The 7,116-nt window shown below is 39.3% G+C and overlaps 1 non-coding gene across 1 annotated transcript; it reads right to left on the bottom strand.

Moving 5' to 3' along the window:
- Positions 1–5,352: 5,352 nt before the first annotated feature.
- TRNAS-GCU (transfer RNA serine (anticodon GCU)) lies at positions 5,353–5,434 on the bottom strand. Its single transcript has one exon. It is a non-coding gene; the product is annotated as a tRNA-Ser (tRNA).
- Between the last annotated feature and the right edge of the window lie 1,682 nt (positions 5,435–7,116).

The following is a 7,116-nucleotide window of genomic DNA, read 5'->3' as shown; positions in this document are numbered from 1 at the left end:
AAGCAAACCACAGCTGGCAGCGGTTTTCATTTCACCCCATGGTAAAAACCGCTACTCTGAAAAGAACCAGTTTGTGCAAAACAAGCGACCACAAGATCTTTGTTTCCTCATTCCCAGAATCCAGCCCTAAGTCTGACTCAGAGGTTATTAATCTTTGCTGGATAAAGGAATGCAACCTTCTGTGAATACAGCGTCTGCTTAGTAAGGGATTTTATTTCTGGATAATAACAAATCTGCTGGGTACTCCTCGCTGCAGGTGGTTATTGGTCATAGTATAATGCATAGTTCGTGTTTAATAATTCCCCCCCCCCCCCGTTTCATGCAATTATACGTAGTTTATAAGGACCAACTTGAAGACGGGTGAGCACAGCCATGCATCTAGATCAGGTTTCCAGTGACCGACAATAACCAGCATGGGGGATATTAGGCGCCTTAAAACTTGCAAAATTATACCCTCTCATCACACACAATAAAAAGAATTATCATTTATTCAGTAATATATTTCAAGTTTACATGGAACTGAGAAGTTAGGAGACGTGTTAACCGTACAAGAATTCAGAAGATTCCTGCACAAATCTGTGTATAGCCTGAAAGAATTTCTACAGCAAACTTGTGCCAGTCAGTCCAATATTCTGCTGAGCTACATCCTCCATAAATACTCCAGGCTTCTTGCTGTACTGTACGGTGAAGCCTTCAGTCTCCTCCTTACCTTCACTTCCAAACAACAGCAGTATTTACTAGTTGCTTCAGGTGGATTCAATACGGTATTTTTGCATGTCACCATTATACTCTAATTCAAGGTCTGAGTAACTGTTTTTTTCATTCTCCCTTCTAAAAGAAGGAAGGACCCTCTTTGTTCAGGCTGTGCTATTTGCTAGAGAATATTAAATATTAGAACTTTACTGAAAGCTTTATTCCAGCTGAAGGCAATGCACTTGATGGTTTGTTGTTACATGCCTTAAATCAACAGATAATAAAAGAATGCTTTGGACCTTTTGGCTGTAAGCTGTGGATAGGATCACATCACTTTATAAGCTCGAGCTCTTAGAAGAAAGCTCAGACGCACCGAATGTCAGTCTCATATGTGACTCACAACACACAGTAAAGGAACCACAGGCATCTCCATCACTTGTGATTTTAAAGGTTAAAGGAGGTCAGTTAAAAACACAACTTGCCAGCCAACTGTTTCCAATTAGGTGAGGCAGTTTTAGGACATAATCAGCAGAAATGCTATATTGACATCACTACTAGTTACCTTGACCTGTGGTCTTTTAGAGCAATTAGCAGGCAGTGTTTGGACTTTTAAAGATGGACTACAAAAAGGACTGTGTGACATAGACACTCTTGTTTTGGCTTTAATTAAAGTAGGACAGAATATAAGGGGTATAAAAGACAGGGACAAGGGTACAAAGGCTTCTTGGTGGCCTTCCAAAGTCATGAGATTTTTCTAATCTGATTTTCTCAGCAATGAAAAAAGGGTGTTTCATGATACCTTTCTTCATCAAGAAAAAACATTAACTGAATAGAACAAGGCAAAATGTCTTTGCTTTCTTTTAAATTTGGAAGTAGAGAACAATCACTGAATAATTATTTTGATTGCCTATTATCTGCACTACTAGCCTGCTCTCCTGCTCTCAAAACACCAGTGCAGCGCTTTCTGAACTCAGTTTTGCTGCCCATCTGAAGAGAAAGTTTCTCCAACATTCAAAATAAATCTATCATTTGATGCAGCCTTCAGATTTATACAGTTTCAGTTACCATGGGAAAGTATGGTAAGGCAGAAAGTATGATCCCTCCTTCTTGCATATAAACATCTTCTAAATGCTGTGGAAATCATTTGAGCTCACTGCTTCAGCATCTTTTTTTCCCAAAATGAGATTTTTTTTGTATTCCTTATAGTACTGTTGTGAAGTTTTAATAGGTGGAAGACGTGTTCAAGTCACTGGTTTTAAATCATGCAAAAACTGCAAAGTACTGCTTTCTTAATTACCTTGGTAATTTATTTATTCCAATTTATTGAAAGTACAGCTGAAAATGCAGTTTTCTCTTTTGATGGGATTGTCAAACCTACAGTATTTGAATTATTATTTAACTCTCACATATTATATAAGAAGTAAATCTATCCTGGTTAACTAGCAGATGTGTTTCTACTGGGGCATGAACTGCTGGCATGCTAGCCATATGGAGGATGATGCAAAATGTAGAAGGCATGCAAGAAGGTCTCTTTAGAAGTGATACTATATCACTAGTTAATTAAAATGGATGATTCTAAGCATGATTTTATATTGCAAGGAGTGTGTCAGCATAAGCAAGTAATTGCTGCTTCTCAGTGGTTTAGACTATGCAGCTCTGAGCACCGGCTCCGGCGAGGTGCTGGTAGTGCAAAATCCCTGCTGGGGATGAGGAATTTCTCACCGCTGGAGCCAATAGGCCAGAGAGAGGCTGGCAAAAGCAGCAGGTCGCAGAAAACCTGAACTGTAATTAGCCAAACAGTTACTAGGTGTCACTGTAGCCCCAGCTGACAGAAGTGAAAGATTCCCTCCTTGGCAAAAACCCACGGCAGTGGAAGCAAGTCCAACAAAGAAACTCAGCTCGCTCCAACTGCAAGAGGTTTGCTATGAGAATATTAGCTGTGTTATAAACACAGAGATCTGCAGTCTTCCTCTAGGATGAAATAACTCATTTGGCATTTAGCATTGTTCTCGGACATTACAAGTCTTTAAAATCTTGTTTATATGTGGTATTTTTCCTGCAACTGAAACGTTGGGGTTCAGAGAAACCTTTCTGCAGCAGCAGCAGCAGCAGCATTATGATTTCATTCCTCATCAGCATCTCCTCAGTAAACTGATCTGCAAGACAACAAATACCTGTCATTCACTGGTAAAACATGCATTTAAAATATGCATTCTCATTTTTCTATTCAGTAATCCCAGACAATGACATTGTAATAGAACTTAGAAGGTGAGGGTGAAGTGGCTGGCTTGGCCAAAGAAGGCAATTTCACGTCTCTGGAGAATATTAACATGCCAAGGTTAATAAATGATTTGCCAGAGAAAGCTTCCTTACCCTTTTATTTCCATTTTATTTCTACCTTTGAGAGAAAAACAAGTCCTTCCTATTGGCTGGGGGACAAGAGTCCCTGTTCTGTAATGGGATTTAACAAGCATTTACATCAGAAATGGGGAGTTAATCTCTTCTTAGCCCACAATCATTGTCTACACAACTTATCTAAATATGAAATGTACTTTGTTTAAATGCCCATTACACAATCAGAGTTTAAACAAAGCAAAATATCTTTGTAATGGAAAACGGATAAAATATATTTTAATGGATAGTATATCTTAGAGGTCAAAGACAAGGCTGTAGCTAGACACTTCAGAGGCAGTACTTTTACAATTACAAGGCAAAGTATAAATGTAAACTGAATTACTCTCAGCTGTGTGAATGGAATGATTTCCTAACTTACCAGGTGATAGTAAATAAATATCAACAAGTTCAAATAAGTATCTCAACTAGCTTTTAAAATTGTTCTTTCCTTCTCATTAATTCATTAAAAAAAATGTTCACAGAAGATACCCCAGGGTAGAGCTTGCTATAAACTCAGCAGTACCGTAGGATTGAAGAGGAATTTCATTATTTATTTTGACTAATGGTTGTATTTAGGAAACAGCTGCCAAGACAATATAGAGTTTGAAGGGGTGGGAGAAGGGGATACGCTTTAGAAAACTGTTCTTGTCTCTGTTGAAGAACAAAACTGCTTCAGACTGCTGAAGATGTTTTTTTTTTTAATCATTAGCGCTAGCACCTCTTTAAAATTTCTGTCCAGAGTGGACAGAAACCCTTATCTTAGTCCACTAAGATAAGAAAAATTTAACTTGGGAGTTTATTTTTTTCAGCTGGTCAGCAGAGTCCAAATTTCCTTCAGTTTCTGTTCTGATATCCTAAGCTCAGCAGGGCTGGCCACCCAAAATCCAGTGTTATAATATGGTTCTAGATCTTGAACGCTGAAACACCAGAAATAAATGCAGAAAGCTTTCTCAGAGGACTTGGCTTCATTTGCTGTTTGTTCAGACAGTGATCTGAGTCTGGAAAACAGCTTCAGGCTCCTCCTCGATACTTGATGTAGATGTACTCTTTGACATCACAGGGACCAGCTGCATGACTAAGCGCTCGCTTTTCTAACCCATAAAATCCCAGATTATTTGCAAGTAAAAGCAAAGCCTTTTCTTAGAGTTTGTGATTACATCTTAGCAAATAATCCGGTTCGTTGCCCTGTTTTACATCTGTCAGTGTCTCCCTGTTAGCATTTCTCTGTTCAGACTGGATGGGTATGTCGAATTTCCTGATCGGCTCAAAGGGAAGAGAATGCAGTGACTATGCTAAAACTAAATGAAAACAAAGGCTTTATGAAATGAATGGAGTCTTTAACCAGTAAGATGCCAACCGTCTTTTTGGATGTTTCCAGAAAGCTCATAAAAGTTCATAAATTGCTCATAAATGCAATTTAAAATCTTATTGAATCAAATTAGGAGGAAGAGTGCTAGCACACCATGGGTGTAACAAATCAGAGTTTTACAGCAACCAGCTCTTAGAGAACCGAAGGACTAAAGCCCACTGCCTAGACCTTGTACACTATGGGGTTTTTTCTTTTCACATTTTGTTGGGAGCTTCAGTTAAATATATCTACTGTACACTTGATATCATGTAAATTTTCCTAACTTCCTGAAGTTGTATTTCCTGAATTTTTTCCTCCCACTTTTTGATGTTTAATGTGTCTCTTATAACTGAGTCCCTCTTGCCAATACATGAGATCTTGCATATTTAATGAGAACAATTAAACAAGAATTTTGTAGAAGTGTTTTAAGCTCCACAGCTTACTTTCATTTTCCCCCACTCTAGGCCGCCTTGAGCACTAGGAGAAAGGCAACCAAGATTAATAAACCTTTTCTGTTTTGACACTGATTAGACATGCAATTTAATAACGCTAGAGACAGCAAGGAGCTTGTTTAAAAAAAAAAAATGAAAAAAAAATGAAAAATGCCTAAAAGCAGGAGAAGTAAGAAAATTACAGAATCACTTAATAGTTAGGGCTGCAAGGGACCTCTGGAAATCATCTGGTCCAACCCCACTGCTCATGCAGGAACTAGCCTAGAGCAGGCTGGTTTTTGAAGATCTCCAAGGAAGGAGCCACCACAGCACTAATGGGCCACCCAGACAGTAAAGAAAGCGTTTCCTGATATTTAACAGAACCTCTGAATTTCAGTCTATGCTCATTGCCTCTTGCCCTGGCACTGGGCACCACTGAAAATAGCATGGCTCCAACCTTATTTCAGGAAAGGTTTTTCTGTTTGCCGACGAGGATGGGATTCGAACCCACGCGTGCAGAGCACAATGGATTAGCAGTCCATCGCCTTAACCACTCGGCCACCTCGTCTGCTGAGTTTTAATCCTTAAAATACAGCACAACTCTGGTTTATCGTCAGTATCAAAATGATTGTAACTAGACATGGCTGTCTGAAATTTTATTCAATTTATCTATATTATACTGTATTTTTAAAGACTTATTTTATTTATGCAGCTAGTCCTAAGACTATTTATTATTTTTTATTATTATAATTATTTCAGCACTATTGATAGCATTAAGAAAGTCTACGGTTGTACCTTGGTTTTATGATGATTATCTTTTTTAAGTTTAAAGAATGATTAAATCCGTTTAAAGAGTTTCATATGGATTTAATTAGAATTTTGTGCTAATAACACTCCAAGTTTCAGAACTATGATTGAACTCAAGCCTAGGAGTAATACGTTCTTCTGAGATACATGGGGCGGAGAGTTCAGCATCTGGATTTGGTATTTTTCACTTCCAAGTCCAATCCGAATTAAGACTTTAAAAGAGAAGAGATGCAGTAACATGGCCTCTCACTGATGCAGCTCTGTGTGGTCACTTCAGCTAAAGCTCCTTGGTCTCTTCATGACACCTAGATTATGGGAAAACCTATAAACCCTGTCCCTTTGAACTTGAGTGACACTGGGGAGGGAGCAGAATATTTTTTTCAAAGCCCAAGGGTCTCACATAGCCAGAGGCTCACCCGTTGTTCCACTTGCTGTTCCCCATCCACATCGTTTTACTGCAGACCTGCATGGGAGGGAAGGTTAAACGATGCAAGCAGCCCTGCAGCAGAAAAGCACTGATGGCAAGCGTTTGAGAAAATAGCATCAAACATTTATTAATTGTCCATCACTGACGTAACATGCGCTATCTCTGAGCCACCTCTGGGGGACTGCTCCTTCAGTTTTCCGGCTCTGATCTATTTACTTCGAGCAGGCTGACTCAGCTATCGGAAAGCACACACACTTCAGAAATGAATATACGTGATGCTGTATCAAAATATTTGAGTGACTAACCAATGAATAGTAGTGAGAAGCTTCACTGAACTACTCCCAGTGGGTCTCTTGTTTTAATTCGGTATTCTCTCTGAAGTGTTTGTCTGAAAGTGGTTTCTCTTTCATGTTTGGCTGTCGCTGATAGAGTTCTTTATGAGCGCTTTTAACAAGGCCATCTGTAACCTCTGACTGCTGCAGCATTGTATAATTTGACAGTAAAGCTGTCCCTTCAGTTCCTGAAGGTTTTAGGAAAATGATGGTAAATAAAAATTTTCAGCATTTTGGGCTATTTATCCTGCTTGCAGTAAATGTCCCACATCAGATGAGCTTGGCTTCTGTTATAGGAGAGGGAGTTAGACTAATTTAGAGCACATTTGACCATGTAATGTTGGGCCATTAACAGATAATTGAGGTTGCTCAGAAACCAGAATCATTCCAGTTGTAATTCTGTCCTGCTGCTGCAGCGTGCCACAGGGACATGCCCACGTTCTGCACCTCGTTGTCTCGCCTGTTACAAGATTTGGTATCTCGCACCTGAACCCAAGTTTTCAGAAATGGAAAATTCTGCCTGTGGGTTTGCCAGTGATGTTCAATGACTCTCTTTGACTCACTCTTCCAGTAATCAGCATGAACCACTTTGACTGTGGTCTGTCTGCTCCACTTCACAGCTGCACCCTAGGTATTTATATCTAACCCAGTCATGCCTTTACAGTCCAGAGAAAAGACAGAGGT

The sequence above is a fragment of the Cygnus atratus genome, chromosome 25 (genome assembly GCF_013377495.2).
Source record: "Cygnus atratus isolate AKBS03 ecotype Queensland, Australia chromosome 25, CAtr_DNAZoo_HiC_assembly, whole genome shotgun sequence".
Taxonomy (NCBI): Eukaryota; Metazoa; Chordata; class Aves; order Anseriformes; family Anatidae; genus Cygnus; species Cygnus atratus.
This window is presented reverse-complemented; position numbering and strand designations above follow the sequence as displayed.